This window comes from Orcinus orca, chromosome 6 (assembly GCF_937001465.1).
Source record: "Orcinus orca chromosome 6, mOrcOrc1.1, whole genome shotgun sequence".
NCBI classification, from domain to species: Eukaryota; Metazoa; Chordata; class Mammalia; order Artiodactyla; family Delphinidae; genus Orcinus; species Orcinus orca.
Window position 1 is genome coordinate 6814440 of NC_064564.1, and position 17445 is coordinate 6831884.

At 46.4% G+C, this 17445-nt stretch overlaps 1 protein-coding gene and 1 long non-coding RNA gene across 5 annotated transcripts in view; one reads left to right on the plus strand and one right to left on the minus strand.

Moving 5' to 3' along the window:
* PALLD (palladin, cytoskeletal associated protein) overlaps nt 1-17445 on the plus strand; it is a 276660-nt gene that overhangs the window by 171378 nt on the left and 87837 nt on the right. The window lies entirely within an intron of this gene.
* On the minus strand, nt 2197-16485 carry LOC125964784 (uncharacterized). Its single transcript, XR_007478060.1, has 2 exons — nt 14598-16485; nt 2197-3474 (listed from the first exon to the last, which is right to left on the minus strand). It is a non-coding gene; the product is annotated as an uncharacterized LOC125964784 (long non-coding RNA).

Here is a 17445-nt window from a genome sequence, read left to right on the forward strand (position 1 = left end):
TGAAACCAAGGTAACTTCCTTTGCAAGGACCCAGCAGCACACATGGGTGGACGGCTTTAATGTCTGGTCCACACTGGGGGCCTTAGGGGGAGGGGTCTCAGCTTTCCAGGGAAGGGTCTATGATCTCCTCACCTTAAGCCAGCATGGGGTTTCTTCTTCTGTCTCTCGTTTTTATGAGGCCATGAAAACTGAAGCTCATTCTCTAGCTTCTGGAAAGTTCCCTCAGGGTGAAGCAGCTTTCAGAGCTCTGCTCTCCGCTCTGTGGTCCCACCTTTATAAATCCTTAACTCTTGACAGTGTTTCAGTGTGTTAGAAAATGATTTTTATAATTCATCATTTTTTAATTGTTTTCAGTGAAGGATCGAGATACCTAGCCAGCCCTCTTACATGAAACAGAAGTTCTAGAATAAGATTTGTGTTTTAGGAAACTAGCTACATAGAGGGGGTATTGGAGGGAAAAGTTAGGAAGCAGCTGTAATAGTACCAACGGCAAGTGATAGAAATGTGAACCAGGGCGCTTGGAGTGGAATCCAGGGAAGGATAAGTTCCATTTGGGGCTTGTGCTCCAGGTGCTGGTCGATGTGTCATAATAGGGGGTTGGAAAGAAGTTTCTGGAACTGAGAAGAGATGCATTCTAGTCGCCCCCTGCACACATGGGGTGTGAGAAATACCCCAGGGGTAGCCGGTAGACGAGAAGAGAGGAGACAGACACTTGAGAAGTGCCTACAGGTTAGGGTCAGACGCAGGAACAAGGGCTGTTAGTGGACAAAACCAAGCAGGAGTGGCCAGGGCAGTGGGAGAGACCCGGAAGAGCAGTGTGGTCCACCAGCCTCCGAGGAGGCCAGGGCTGGGCCCAGGGGGCTGGGGACTGAGCAGTGTTAGAAAGAGGCTCTGGGGTTTGGTGCTCCAGTGACCACTAAGGGCCTGCTCAGGCTGCTGTGAGCACAGTGCAAGGGGACGAAGCAAGACTGGGGAGGGTGGGAAGGGAAGAGAAGAGGAGAACGCGAAGACAGTGAGGCTGGAGGCTCAGCTCCTGCAGCATTTGGTGATGGAACGGGGAAAATGCCACCTCAGTGGTGGGGGAAGGTCACTGGAAGGTGGTCTGAGGACAAAAGGCGTTTGTCCGGAGCCCGTTGACCAGAGGAGGAGATTTGGGGGTTGGAAGTTCAGGAGAGCAAAAGTACGGCCGTGGGCTGTGGGCCTGGGAGGAGCCTGGAAGGAGGGGAGTCTTGAACACACGTTGGGCTTGGGTAGTATTTCAGGCGGATGGAAGCACTTCCCCTCCCAAGTCAGAGGTGGAGGACGGGAAGGCTGAGCGACCACAGGTCAGACCACAGACATCTCGGGACAGAGAGGTGGTGAGAGATGGGGAGAGAGCTGGGGGCTGGAGCAGATTGGGAAAGGGCAGCAACCTGTATTGCAGGCACCCTTGTAAGGAACCAGCTCTGTCTCCCTCCCCCAAAAGTAAGAGCAATGAAAAGAGACAGACACACCCAGATCTGGGACTCCGCGAATATGGAAAGTCACGTGGCCACCCAGCACGTGCTGCAGGTGCCTCTCGGGTCTCCTGCCCCACCTCCCCGGGTCCCACAGCCCCACACGGGCTCCACGCGGATCCCTTCCCTGCAGTTGCAGCCGTGTCTGTTTTATGGAATTGTGGCTGCCTCTGCTTGGAGGGGAAGGTAAATACCTTGGTCCTCTTCTGTCATCAGTATATGGAGAAGTCTTTTTTAACTAATGGATATTCAAAAAATGTTATGTCTTCTCAAAACACCAAAAATAGAGCTCGTATGATCCAGCAATCCCACTCCTGGGCATATATCTGGAAAAGACTGAAAGCTGTAATTTTAAAAGATACATACACCCTAGTGTTCACTGCAGCTCTATTTACAATAGCCAAGACATGGAAGCAACCCTAAATGCCCATCAACAGATGAATGGATAAAGATGATGTGGTCCATGTATACAATGAAATATTACTCAGCCGTAAATAAAAAGAGAATGAACTAATGCCATTTGCAACAACACGGATGGACCTGGAGATGATCATATGTAGTGAAGTAAGTCAGACAGAGAAAGACAAACATCATATGAAATCACGCATATATGGAATCTAATGAAAAAATGATACAAATGAACTTATTTACAAAACAGAAACAGACTCACAGACGTGGAGAACAGACTTGTGGTTGCCAAGGGGGAGGGGGTGGGGGAGGGATGGACCCGGAGTTTGGGGTTACCAGTTGCAAACTAGTACATATAGGATGGATAAACAACAAGGTCCTCCTGTAGAGCACAGGGAACTGTATTCAATATCCTGGGATAAACCATAATGGAAAAGAGTATGAAAAAGCATGTATGTATGTGTATAACTGAGTCACAGTTACGTGTATAACTGTACAGCAGAAACTGACATACACAACATTGTAAAGCAACTATACTTCAAAAAATAAAGAAAAAAATGTCTGCTGAACTGAAGAGAAACAGGAAACCCAGAAGATGAAGAAGGCTCTAAGGGGAGAAGGTTCTGTCCAGCTCAGAGTCGGGGTGTGAAACGGCAGCATGAAAACCCGAGAGAAATAGAGAAGGGAGGTGACGGTCCCACCGGATCCGCTCTGGGAGCTCTACTGGTGGGTACTGTGGAGCTAGAAAAGGTCAGAGGTTCGAAGGAGGACAGCCGAGTGCGGAAAAGCAAAATCTTTCTGTCGGAGGAGGGAGGAGCTGCGGTGAGAGGTGTTCTGATGTTGGGTGAGACACACACCAGCCCTGACCTTATAGAACCCGTCTTCGTCTTCGATTGTGGAGACAAAGAAGGGACCTGGGTTCAGAGAAACGAACCTCAGCCTGGGACCCGAAGCTCGGTACCAGCCAAACAAGGGTTACTCCCCACCCTCTGGTCCAGACCTCCCGTCCCTGGAAACGTGTCAGGACAGGCATTGCTGGGGGGGGCCCAGGCCCCACTAGGCATCCCCGCTGTGAAGGTTGACAGCTGACATTGGCTTGTCGGGCACAGCGCACGTGGCAGTGTTTCCCGTGGGCCTCCGCGGTCGCTCCCTGAGCCTGCGGTGTGGAGAGCCGAGACGCCTCGATGGATGGGGATCACAGTCTGGGGGACAGAGAGCCAGGCAGGGGTTCCAGCGAGCGTGCATCCAGGGTGGCGGGCTGGCTCACGGCCATCAGGGGAGAGGATGTGTGCAGACGCTCCTGGTCACCATTTAGGCTGCAGGCTCTCTGCTGCCTGCTGCTGTGCGAAGATTTTCCATCCCTGGGGGGGACTCCTCCTGAGAGCAGCTTTATCGTGAAGACGCTACACTGGGAGCAGCGTGCAGCCGGGCCTCCGGGATGGGTGTCTCCCCTCTGTTATACTCGTTCGCTTGCAGTGTTGTCATGAAGAGCGTGTCGGGGTTCCTTTTTGCTTTCGAAACAAATGTGGGGAAACATCTGGCGAGCATTTTCCTTCTTCCCCATCAGACCCTGCAGTATAAACATGGGCGTGGAAATTAGAGCAAACCCTGAAAATGGCCCCGACTCCCAGCCCCCCATCGTCTAGCCAGCCTGAATGCCAGGCCCTCGGAAAGAATGCAGGGCCTGGCAGGGAGGAACCTCCCCAGAAGCAAATCCGGGCTTGGAATGCTGGTGCGGAAGGCCTCGTTGGCCCCGGAGCTCTTAGTGTGGGTTTCTTTTCTTTTGAAAAAGGTAATCATTTTGAAAAAAAGAAAAGGGAATTGGAATCTATTTCCTGACTCCTGTTTGAAGGTCCAAATGATGCATTGTTTTTTCTCAGGGTAACTCTAAGTAAAGGTCCACGCCTGTGGAAGGAGGTGATATGAAAATATTATCAGTTTTACCAGAATCACAGAATTTAATTGTCCTCTCGCTTCCCAGTCAGTGCCCTTCTTACTGCTTCGTGCTCCCAGCACTTTCCCAGGTACAGGGACATAAAAGCAGGGCTTCTTTTGAGAAACCTCCCCTGCTTCAGAACAAGGCAGTTACCATCTACTTAGAATGAGGAAACTAAAGCATAGTCAGGATTATTTTAACTGGTAAACCTGATTGTATCACATTTTGACACCCCAGTACAAAACCCAGATCGTTCTCTCCGTTTCTTAAAGCTATTGTTAGGATCACGTACTGTGCACATCAGCAGTTTTCTCCCCATCTCGGAGCTCCACCTTACTGTGGGACCCGCAGCATCCCTCAGGTGTCCCGGACACGGTGTCCCGGACACGGTGTGACAGGAGGGGTCGGGAGGCTCAGGCCCGCGGCCTAGAAAGAACCAGGTCCAGTGAACTCCTGATTCAGTCGGGAGAGTGTGGGATGAAGCAACAACCAAAAAATGTACTTAGAATCTGTCACTAATAGGTTTTGCCCGCAGTTTTGAGAAGCTGTAATCCAGCCTCAGAAACTTCCTGATCCCGGGAACACTTAGAGACAGGATGAGTGTAAGTCAGCCTAAATTTCTGCCTAAATTTGGGAACCACAGATAAAAGCTTAGGAGCCAATCACCTTTCTCCTTCTAAGTCTTGTTTAGCAGTGTAGGCTTGGGGGAATTATTTGGAATTATGTTAATCTAATTGTTCTGATTTTTTTCACTGAGAACTCATATTTCAGATTCCTCCACTTATTTACCAACAGAGCAGGGTCACTGGGGGTGGAAATCAATTATGCAATAGCCTATAAGGTCTGTCTTGAGCAAATATACCATTTCTGCTGGGCTTTGGGGGAATGTGGAAACCTCACCACACTGGGAATTCTGATTTAAAATGGTGTCCGCATTTCAGAGATGTGGAAAATAAGGGTCGTAGGGATGAAATGACTTACTTAAAAGTGACACAGCTGCTTTGCAGCAAAACTGGCGCAAAAACAGGTCTGGACGCCCAGTCTTGGGCTACTTTCTTTCTTCTTTCTTTTTTTAACTTTTTATTTTATATCGGAGTATAGTTGATTAAGAATGTTGTGTTAGTTTCAGGTGTACAGCAGAGTGATTCAGTTATACATATACATGTATCTATTCTTTTTTTTTAAATTCTTTTCCCATTTAGGTTGTTGCATAATACTGAGCAGGGTTCCCTGTGCTATACAGTAGGTCCTTGTTGGTTATCTATTTTAAATAGAGCAGTGTGTACACGTCATTCCCTAACTATCCCTCCCCTGCCCCCCCCCGCACCCCCGCAACCATAAGTTCTTTCTCTAAGTCTGTGAATCTGTTTCTGCTTCGTAAATAAGTTCACTTGTATCTTTTTTTTTTTTTTTGGAGTCCGCATTTAAGCGGTATCACACATATGGGGCTAGTGTCTTGATGCCATTGTTTCTCCACGATGCTTCCCAGAACACTGGGCTGAAAGTGAACAGGGATGGTGTTTCCCAAATCACGGTACAATATTCTCAGTTTAAAATTTTCCTCCCATGAAACAATGAACTTTTTCATCTCTTAGTGATTGCTACCGCCTTTCTTCTTGATAATGAGAAGGATGCAGCAATGTAAACATGAATTTTAAAAGCTCAGCAACAGGCTTTCACAGATTTCTTTTTCTTGGACATGTGCTTGCGACGGCTTCACAATCGCAGGTGTACAGATCGTTTTCTTCTAGTAGCATCGTGGCGTTTCAGCGATAGAATTAAGTAGAACAGTGTCGCGACTTCTTGTGCTCTAAACCCTGGGCAAGTTTGAACCCACCAGCCGTATTCAAGGCCCGTCTGATTCCTTGAGGTTACAACCAGTGGAGGTCATTGAAAGTATATTTATAATCCATACCCTGTCCACCTCCTAGGAGGATTAGGACTTGTACCAACAAGAATTCATCCCAGCCGGTCAGAGACGGTCCTGAACAAAAGAGGGTAATACACTTTGGGAATTCTGTTAAGCTGAATGCTATTTCCACACTGGTCACCATGGTGAACAGAATAAGCAGACTGAATGGTGAGGGGCCGGGAGACAATGTGCTTTCTGTGGGGTTTGGTCTGCCCCTTGTGGTGGTCAGCGTGGCCACTGTGAAGCCTGGTGACAGCACCGAGTCCGACGCCTGACGAAAACGGGGCTTCGATCATTAGCACAATGGACAAAGGAAAGTACAGACTATTTTTGGTGCTAGATGAGGAATAATATCAAGTGATAGGATATCCTGTATGTTTATATTACTTACCTTGGGAAACGAGCTCTGATTCCTTTTCAGAGCAAGTCTTGGGAACAGACTTGAATCACTCAGCCTCCTCTGTCTGGGAAAATAGCTCAGTCTGAATTTCTCTGTGGAGTTAGACAAGAGCTAATTGCAAAAGGATTAAAACCTTGAAAACTGCTTTGTTCAGCTGATTGTTTCAGGTTTCCTTTTGGAGCGTGGATGATGTGTTTATTTGACATAATAAATACCACCATCCGCTTTGTTCCAGGGACCAAAAGGCTGTGTGCTTGCCTGAGGAATTTCTCCCTTGTTTACATGTGAAGAAACACGGCTGTGTTTTATGGGATGGGCCCTGGCAGCTCCTTTCTTAAATAGGGAATGCAGAGAGCTGTGCTTTCCCCACACGCGTCTGAGGACAGAAAGCAGAAAATACCCTTCTGCCCTCGAGACGGCAGATGCTTGGGAGCCCGTGCCCTCCACTGAAGGACCCGGCCTGTCCAGCTGGGCCTGGGTACTACGTTCCTTCAAACCTGAGACGGGAGTGTCCCGCGGGCACCCCAGACTGGGGAAGGGGAGGACAAAACAAAACCACTCCGCCCCTCAGCCAGATTAGGAGCCAGGACACTGAGGAATCAAGTGACCACAAATCAGGCGACCAGGCGTGTTCTGGGCTTTTTGTTCTTTCCAGAAAGATGCCCGGCCCCACGAGGAGGGCATGCGTGTGAAATACAGGCTTTGAGGTGACTTGGAGTGTATGCAACAGAGCAAACTTTCCAAACAGCTGCAAGCTCTCCGGCCCCTTATGATTTCCAAAAGGCGCTCCTTAAATGGGCATAAGTGCTGGATGCTTGGAGAGTAAAGGCAAAGGAGGCTGAGTCAGTGACCTGCTTGGGAGCGGGGGGAGCGAGGGGTGGGGAGAGAGAGAGAGGGAGTGTGTGTGTGTGTGTGTGTGTGTGTGTGTGTGTGTAGGGGGAGCAGTGGGCGGGGCGGGGTTGAAGGAAGGCTGCAAGCTTAGCAGAATGTTTGACCCAGACAAAGAGCAGCTCTAGCAACCAAATAAGGAAATTGGCTCTGCAGGATTTCAGAATAGAAGCGAGCGGAGATCCGAGGCAATCTGGGAGAGGAAAAATAAGCAAAGAAAACTGTCAGAGGATTCTGGCGGCACTTGCTTACACAGAATACAGAGGGAAAACAGGATCTCTGGTCTTTCAGCAGGGCTGAGAAGTACACATTGCATCTCTCCCCTCTTGTAGACCAGCGAGGGAGAGACGTTTAGAAACGCTTTGAGCAGCTGAAATAATAAGCATTCCCTTGTTAAACATGGGGAAAAAACGCGAGCTGTACGTTAGAAGCACCGTGGCACTCCTTTTATGTATAGTTCATGAAACTTTTAGCTGAAGATGATGAAAGTTTCCAAGACGTCACAAAGATATCCCGACTCCCATTTTCAGACGCACCCTGAACACGGCGTTAGTTGTGTCCTTTGAGAAAAAGCGAACCTCTTCACAAATGAGGGAAACGTTTGATCCAGGTGTGTTTGTTGGTAGGTAGTGAAGGTGTCAAAGAAGGAAATTATGCAGAGAAAGCATCGGAGCCTCATGTGATCCTCTCAGCCTCATCTCCCAGAGCCTCCAAAGTGTTAAATGATCTTTGTTACTTAGTAATATGAATGAACATTGATTTTGACACCTTTTTGTAGTGTGGGTGCAAGAGGGTGGAGCTTTGGAAGAGGAATTTCAGGATAATCCTAAACAGATTGAGAAACACCTTTTTGTGCCGCAGAACCAACACGGAGAAATGATTTCTGTTCACCAAGCAGTCACTATATTTATATTCAAAGCGAGGAACAGATATAGGGCATTCATCCTGGATCAGAATTTTTAAAATCCTCCGTAACTTGACTGTTGGTGACTTGAAAGTAGGCAAGGGAAGGAGCCCCCCCTTCCACTCCCACCCCAAATACACAACTGGACAGCCCACACTGGGTTTTGAAACTTCCAGAACACTGCCTCGTGGGAAGGGAGAGTCTGAGGAGAGAGCTGGCCACAGGGCAAAGGGCGGGAACCCCCCAGCGCACAAGAGCGCTGCATCAGGCTGGGCTCAGGGGCACGTTCTGGTCTCAGAAATAGCCGCTCCACACTCAGGAACGAACCCTACTCAATGAGCCTTCCCTATTCAGGAAGATGGCAACCTTGTGAGAACATGTTTACCATCACTAACAAAGAAGTGAATTTAAAAAAAAAAAAAAAAAGCAATTTAGCTATAAATGTCAAGAGTTATACAAACAGTATTTGATCTCAAGATCATACTTTTCGGTATGTTCCCTGAGGAAATAATTCAAAAGAGGAATAAACATATAAACCTGAAAACGTCTCCTGTAATAGCTTTTTTTTTTTTTTTTTTTTACGATTTCAGAAGAAAGAAGCAAACTAGAGCCAAAGAACGTGGAATGTTAATTCCCTTGTCTCAAAGAATAGAATATTATGCAGCCACTAAAACTAGTTGTGAGTCAGACCATGAAGGCAGGTACGTTTATGGGAAATAATGTAATGACGCTGAAAAGTTTATAAAATGACGCACCATCCACGCAGCTATGCTTCGAAGACGGGAAACAGGAAACGAACGTGGAGAAAATATTAGTGTTAGTGCATTATGAACATGGATACATTTTTCCTGCCTTTATGAGTTGTACTTTTTCATAATAAACACCGATTACATTAAAAAAAAAAATAAGAGTTTCCAGTGTAAGAAAGAACTGACATTTCAGACTTTATCTGCACAGCAGATAAGCTCACAAAGTTCTGTGTGTGTCCTTAACGATCTTGTAACAGCCTTTGTGATTTTGAGAACGGTGATTTCTACTTACTAATAATATGTCAGTTACTTGTAAAAACAAAAACAAAGCTAGCTGTAGTTGTCTGTGAGAAAAACAAAGGAAATGTAACTGCAGAGACTTCTGGGCATGTCTCTGTGATCTGGTTAATGTGGGGTGACCAGACCTGGGGGTCCGTCCAGGGTTCCCCAGCCTCGCCAGCAGCCCTCCCAGTTTAAAGAGGAGAGGATGCCCGTACAGGGTGATCTCAAAGCGCTGACCGGCATCGGGTAGCAAACCTCGGCTCGCAGCCAGAGCAGTTCATCCAACCTTCCAGTCGGTGCTTCAGCCTGGATGGTCCCTCCACTACTGAAAGGAATTCCAAGGACCTCTGAATGATGAGAAAGCCCTTCGCATAAGTCAGCTCATTTGAATTATTCTACTTACAGGGAAAAGCTAATGCAGACTTAGAACAATGCACAAATCGTTTACATGCCCTGGTATCAAAAAGCGGAGGAGCAAAGAAATAAATCTATCTTAACGGAATTTCCTATGATGACTTACAATAGTTATTTAATCGTTGTAGATGGTAGATGTAATCTCCTCCAGCCCCCTCTGGTGCAGGTTTAGAACACTGAGACACAGGACTTGACGTGAATTGTGCGAGATCTCACAGTGGGTTCGCGCTGTAGCCAGCACCTGGGTTGAATATTGTCTTTAGGTCCCTAAAGGAGGTTTTTCTATCAGGGCTCTGCTTGCTGCCCTCCCCTACTTGCCCCCTCCTGTGGAGACCCAAAGAGCACTGCCATCAGTCTTGTTTTGATAGATTATGAGTTTAAAGGAGCTTTAATCCATGTTCTTGACTCAGCTGAGGCAATGCCTTAGCGGTTTGCTTCGTCCAGTTACTCATTTAGAATATAAGCTCCTCGGTGGCCGCACGTGGCCATGTGTCTGAGCAGTGACAACGGGAATCGCTAACCGTGTTGGCAGCTGGGTCCTGTGCGCTGTGCCTAGTGACCCTGGGCATCTCCGTGAATCCTCACTGTGCCCCGTGTTGTGGGCAGCGCTGCTGTTCCCATTTCTCAGAGGGGGAAACTGAGGCTCAGAGAGGTTACACAACCTGCCCAGAGACATCCTGGCAAGTGACAACATCGGGATTCAGGCCCAGAGCACGAGCCCCTAAACGTGAACATGCGTTCCTTCAGCAGGTGTGAACGAAAGCTTTGGAGGGTACACCTAAGTATCACAAGTAGCTGATGCTTCTCTTGAACGTGTCTGAAGGTATGAGAAGGAAGGTCCACTTTCACTGAGAAGATGAAGCCAGGTATCCAAGTGGCAATCTCTGTTCGAATAGGAGAATGATAGTTACAGAAGCAGCTCCAAAAAGTACCTGCACCAGTAAAAATTCGGGAGACAGACATGTAAATTTTGAAGTGTTGTATATGTTATCAGTAAGGAATCTGATAATGCCACACTTATGTATGAAGTGAGGGTCTCAGTGAAAATTGTGGAGTAATACATGTCTGTATTTTCGTGGCTTCTGGGTCCTTCCACATCAGTAGGGACAGAGGTTTGGCAGGTCAGATGCTCTGCTTATCCACAGCCTCCAAGTTCCAAACATAGGTCATCCAGAGCTGCGCCCATAAGAATCAACTCGGTAACTTAGAGGACGGGGCAGGGGTCCAGGCGGGGCAGGTTTGTGACCTTCTCACGTCTTCGGCTATCTGGGGTATTTAGTGGAATCTCCATCTGAAGGAATAGTTTGAAGGAAGTCTCTGTACTCATTTCATCCCCCTCCCCAGACTAGTGGAAGACCGACCCCAGTCCTTCGTCTCAAATTAAATTTGCACGTTTGAAGCTCTAAGCTGACCCTAGAGATGGGTGCTCCAAGCCAGCCCTCTGCCACGTGTCACCTGGTGGATTGCATCGCTTCCATATTTCTTTGTACTGTCAAACCACGGGATACTAAGTTTTTTGGGTCGTTCATCCCCTTTCGTAAAATACTTTGTATGTGCAGGCAGACCTCATTTTATTGTGCTCTGCTTTACCGTGCTTCACAGGTAGGCTGTTTTTTTAACACACTGAAGGTTTGTGGCAGCCCTGCGTTGTCCAGTGATGGTTAGCCTTTTTTAGCAATGAAGTATTCTTAAATTAAGTTAGGAACATTGTTTGTGAGGCACAATGCTATTGCATGCTTGACAGACCGCAGTATAGTGTAAACATAACTGGTATATGCACTGGGGAACCAAAAGGTTCCTGTCAATCGCTTTACTGCAATATTCACTTTATTGCTGAGGTCTGGAAGCCACAGTAACTCTGAGGTTTGGCTGTGCATATATATACATATATAGGTATATGTACACATACCTGTATATGCAAAACACATACGTGTATTATATTGCATATATTAAAAATATACACAAAGATGCAAATATTTAAAGGATCAGATAAACATAAGGAGAGGTTTTAGTCTTTTTTTGTCACTTCTCAGTGGATTGTCACTGAAGACCCTTGCTCTCTGCAATATCCCAATACCCCCTGGAAGAGTTGCTACAAAAGTCCTACCTACACCCAGGCCAGAGTGGGTTGACCTTGGGCCTGACCCCAGGACCATCCCACTGAAGACAGCCCTTAGGGATCACACCATCCAACCCCTCCACTGAGCAGACAAGGAGACCAGGAAACTAAGGGACTTTTTCCCTAAAGACCTCATTTCCAAGAGGACTTAGGACTGGATGAGATCTTTTGTTATATTTAAAGCCTGGTGTACATATATTTTGTGCACGCATGCGTGCAAACACACACACAAGGTGATGGGTGTGTTAATTAGCTTGATCATGGTCATCATTACACAAAGTTACATCACATTGTACCCCTTAAGCAAGTAAAGTTTTTTATTTGTCAATTATACTTTAATAAAGCTGGAAAAGATAAAATAAATCAGTCTAGAAAATAAAGTCTGAATAGGTACATGGTGACAAGGGACCAAGCTTGGAATTGTTTTACTGAATAGAGGTGGTGTTTTGGTAGCGGAAGTGCTCTCTTAACACCACGAACAAGTTGAAATTGAAAAGGGACTCTTGAGGGATTTAAAAAGTGAAAAGCAGAACATCTGCAGATGAGGTGGACCAACCCAGGATGGGTAGGGCTTCCAGGAGACATGGCATCGGGGGCCACGCAGGGGTCTGGGGCACACCCGCCACCCTCAACCTGGCCCTCCCTCCTTCTCCAGACAAGACCCAAGGAGGTCCAGCTTCTAAATGCATCAAGCTTTCAGTTAAGCCTTTTAAGGGTGTCCCAGTGAACTGACGATTGGGCCTCACCTACGCGCCAGTAACTCACTGTCAGTGGGAGAAACGTTCACATGAATGAGCGGCTGCAAAGCACCAGTTGTTAACAGCTGACTCTGTCCGCCCGCTTAGATGGTAAGGAGCCTAGGAACATAGGACCTGTTTTCTTCTTTTAAAAACGTGCGACGCCTACTGCCTTAGGTTCACACACAGTACAGCCCTGAAAGGAGGCGAGGGGGCAGACGTGCTTTACAACCAATGAAAGTGTGCAGGGCGCAGACGATCGACAGTTAGGGCTACACTGGGACTTTCGTGGGCCCCAGACTCTTCTGCCTTCGTGGGTCCCTTTCTCCATTAAAAAAAGTTAGAATTATATTTGATAACAGCATTGGCATAAAGATGGATGGAATCCAGGCTGGATTCATTATATAGTCATCACGACGACGGTCATTTATGTTCATTTTTTTTCTTCCGAGTTTAAAATTATCTAAAATTTAAAAAAAATTTTGTGGGCTGCCACAAGTGTGTGGGCCTGAGCCCCGGCACCCACTGTCGGATGAGCTGGCCCTGCCCAAGATTACAGACAATGACTGTCCTGACCACAGCTGCCCTCCTTGTAACACAGAACTAGCTCCCTTCCACTTCTGTTTTTCTAGATGCTTCTCTCTGAGCAACAGGGGGGTTGAGGACTGGGTGATCCCTTTCTCTGTAAGTACCACCTCCTGGCCCGGCCAGCACGCCCCACTGGGCTGCTCACTGGGCCGTGGACCCCGAGGCAGGGCACTGAATCCCAAATGAATCCCCCTGCGATGCGCCTCTGAGCTCTGAAATGGAGCCGATCTGAGAGGAGAACTTCTGTCCGGCCAGTCCATCCACTGCTGGGACAGAGGCTTTGTAGAGTGTCACAAGGGCACAGTGGCACCAAAGTTGGGCCAGGCTTCTGCCCGCCGCGCACGAGGGAAGGCGGAATCTAACAGTGCCGCCTGTCGGCTCAGGACCTGAGAGCGACAGTGGCTGAGATGTGTCTAGACCCGTCGCTAATACATCCATCTCCAGCGAGGCTTTTTAATATTGAGGTCGTGCTGTGCAGAGGCTTGGTCTGAAGGAGGTAGGGCTGAAGTTAGTCTTTATCGTGGATGCTGTCTTTCTGCTTTTCTTGCATTGAAAACTTTACTTTCCAAATCTCACTTTGTCAACTTTGCTCCGAAATTACTACTTTTTTGTTTGTTTGTTTTTAGGTGTTTACTTACACTCATTTAATCTTTGCATCAATCATGCAAGGAAGATAATAGTGTCTTCATTTTATAGATGAGAAAACTGAGGCTTTTCTTTTTCTTTAATCTTTGTGTGTGTGTGTGTGTGCATGTGGTACGCGGGCCTCTCACTGTTGTGGCCTCTCCCGTTGCGGAGCACAGGCTCCGGATGCGCAGGCTCAGCGTCCATGGCTTACGGGCCCAGCTGCTCCATGGCATGTGGGATCCTCCTGGATCGGGGCACGAACCCGTGTCCCCTGCATCGGCAGGCGGACTCTCAACCACGGCGCCACCAGGGAAACCCTTTAATCTTTTTTAAAATTTTTTTATTTTATATTGGAGTCTGGTTGATTAACAACATGGTGTTAGTTTCAGGCGTACAGCAAAATAATTCAGTTATACACATACATGTATCTATTCTTTTTCAAAATCTTTTCCCATTTAGGTTATTAGAGAGTATTGAGCAGAGTTCCCTGTGCTGTACAGTAGGTCCTCGTTGGTTATCTGTTTCACACAGAGCACTGTGTACAACTTTAAAACGGGTGCCCTAAACTCCAATTTCCGCAGCACAGGCTTCTCTCTTTGGATGCTTCATGTGCCACATTTCATCACAATTCATTGCATATTATTAAAAAAAAAAAAAAAAGTCCATCTGAAAACACTGCTGGGCCACTCGGTTCTTTGAATCGTTCTTTGAAGATACGATATCATCCCATTATGTGACCAAATTACCTCAAAATCAGTTAACTCTTTCTAAGGTTACTATCAGCAAAGCGAAAAAGATGGTACACTGATATAAGAACAGTGATCTCAATTCTGTGGAACAATGGGACTATTCCTTATACCTAATGGAATCTTAGGGAACAGTCTTGATTTTTTTTCTCTTGAAATCTAGTACTTCGTTGTATCAGGGGCCCGTAACAGGCAGTATCAACATTAAGTCAATTGTTTTAACAATCAATCACATGAACTATATACAGATAAATTAATTTCTTAAATTCCCGATGTTACCAAATATTTGCTTTATGTGTCTTAGGGTATACAGTCAGGGGATTTTCCAGTATAAAATGGATCTATTAAATTTCTGTTCTTAGAGAAACTTTAATTGGAATATTTGACTTACCCTTATCTCTCTCTCTTCCGTCCTTTTCAGTACCAGAGTCTAGGTTTGCACATTTTTTGTGTCAGAGATCTGTGCCATAAAATAATCTCAACGATCCTCTTAGTAGGTGGAAATCTCTGCTTGAAAGCCTTTCCCTGCAGCACCCAAGCAAATTCCTGTGTACTTCCCGAAGGAAGAAAATTAAGCACTTCAGATAACATAATCCCATTCATTTGAGCCAGAAGATGAGCTTATTAATTCAAGGGAATGGATGGATACTCCAGCTGAGGAAGGGACAGATGCGGTAGAGTGAGGGTTTCAGGAGTGGGAAACAGCCCTCTTTTCCTCGCTGTACACGTGGCCCCGGCTACACCCTGTTGAGCTCCTTGGTTTCCATGGCATCACCCACAGCAGATCCGTCACCAGGTTGTTTGACATCCTGTATTTCTGGGAGCAACTGTTGAATGATGGCTGGTCCGCAGGTTTTCGAAGCATCCAAAGGAAGCTGCACGAAAAGCAACACAAGATTCCTTGTTAGGGTGTCACCAGAGGTAACAGTGTTAAGAGAAATCTCACCCGTAACTTCATGAACTGCCACTGCGATTCATATAAAATGTGACATTATGGCCTATGTGTCTGTTATCAGTGACTACATTTATAGTCTCAGCCGAAGGTGGTTCTTACGCAGGATAGAGTCAAACTAACAAGCCAGCTCACAGCAGTATTTCATCATTCACTCGGGAGAGTCACGGAAAAAGGCGAAGGCCTACTTTTCACTCTGCCTTTTCAGTAATCCGTGTGGAATCTGTGGTGATTCCATCGGAGCCAGCATAACTCATTTGATTTGGAAGAGGATACTCAGTAATGAGTCAGATTCTTCTGTGGGTGAAGCAGGACATGTTTAGAGCTGCCTGAACTATTTCAAGTCAAGCAGACGTTCTTGTGCACAATGCAACTTGGTGAGAATGATTCACTAATGGAGATCTTAGTGTCCCGAGGTTGTTAAGGGACTTTCCATGTGTATGTACTTTTCACTCCAGAGTAAAGAATCCCTGGAGTTTGGGTTCTGGACTCAACAGTTCATGCTCTTGCTTCTCCCCTGACCTGCTCTGTGTCCTTGGGCAGGTTACTAACCTCTCTGTGGTCACTGCCCTCCATGAAGGGGGCGTGATGGTAACAGCCATACCTCCCATGGGTTGTACAGGCATATAAAATGGGAGAATGTGTGTGAAATGACCAGCATCATGTCAGATTATTACTTTTTACTCTGCTCCTAAGTACTGTGTTTTGTAAAAAAAAAAAAAAAAATTCCTTAGATACTGTAAAGATATAAACATACACATTAAAGGGGCAAGAAAACCAAGGCCACCCACCATGTGCTGAGCACTGTGTTACGGTTGCCCAGGCAGCATCTCATTTATCTTCTCTTAGGCAGGCCAAGGGAAATGCCTTTCCTCCACTTTACAGATGAGAACACAGGAGCTCTGTGAGTTCAAGGTCATGGCAGCAGCCTTGGATGGACCCGGCCCATCTTGTCTCCAGAGCCCAGCCCTTTCGGGCACCCTTTCTCAGGCCCCCGCTGGTCTGAATCTGTGATTCCCCTGGAGTCCTTTGCAGGTTCAAGGCCTAGTTTGCTCTGGCAAACTCAATCTGTTCTTTTGTTTACAACTTCACGATCTTTCTTTAACCTCCATGACTGCAGCCCTTCTGGGGACCATGTTCCCTCTCACTTAGTATTTTACGTCCACTGGGCTCTAGTCACTTTTACACAAGTACAAACAATCCCCTTTGTTTTCCCCTTGGCCTTTCCCCCTGCCCTTAATAAAAAGTTATGTACAAACCAAAGAGCCAGAAAGTTATCTTGGCAGTGGGATACACACTCTGTTTTTATGTTGAAAGTATGAATTGTCCTCGGAGGTTTGCCCTTTCCTTCTCCCCCAGGAGTCCACATTCATGGTCAGATAGTGCACGGGGCTGAGCCTCCCGAGAAGACCCACGTTTTTAAAGATTTCGCACTTTCGTTAAAATAATTTGGTAGTTGTTGATACGGAAACAGATATGTTTCTTTAAAAATGCTGCAATTAATTACAAAGAGTGCAGATTCAAAGTGGTCCAAGGCTTCTTGAAGGTGCTCATTTTAAACATGAATAGAATGAAGGGTGATCTTAAGCCTTCTCCTCTCAGAAACATTTTCTGAAAAGTAATATTAGTTGGAACCAGTATCAGGTAAAGTCAGTAACTGCTCTACCATTTTCCTAGTCTGTTCTTGTTTGCTGAATGGGCTTGGGATTCCTTGCAAAAGTAATCTCTACAACTGAAGAAATGGACCACTGAGACAAGATCTTGTACCTTTTAAAAATACAGCAAGAGCTAAATCCACAGGTTTTTAAAAATAGTATCAAAGCACCAGAAGTGAGTGGAAATAGACCCTTATGCTGAATTGCTGTCAGAACATCTGTTATATTCACCATCGATCCCTCGGCGGAAATACGTGCCAGCCCACTGGCCAAGAATCTTCTGAGAAAATCTCAAGGTTTTGGTACTTTTCATTAAAATATAATTTTAAGCAAAATGCCTGAAGATATACTAATACCTGTAAATAAAAGGAAGGAAAATGTAGATTTTGGCTTTACATGTTAGAACAGCGTGTCTGGGCGCTGTGACTTGTGGTGGTAGTTTTTCTAGTGGACACTTGGAGAGAAGGCATGGATTTGATTTGCTCATCGTATCCACTTTATAAAGTATCACCGATGCCGACATGTTTGAGGTAGGGGCTGTGTGCTCCCTGCCAGCCGTCAGGTCTGTGGCTGGCTTCCCTTGTCTGTTCAGTGGATACCATTTGTTTTGAGCTGTCTTTTGCTGCCGTTTT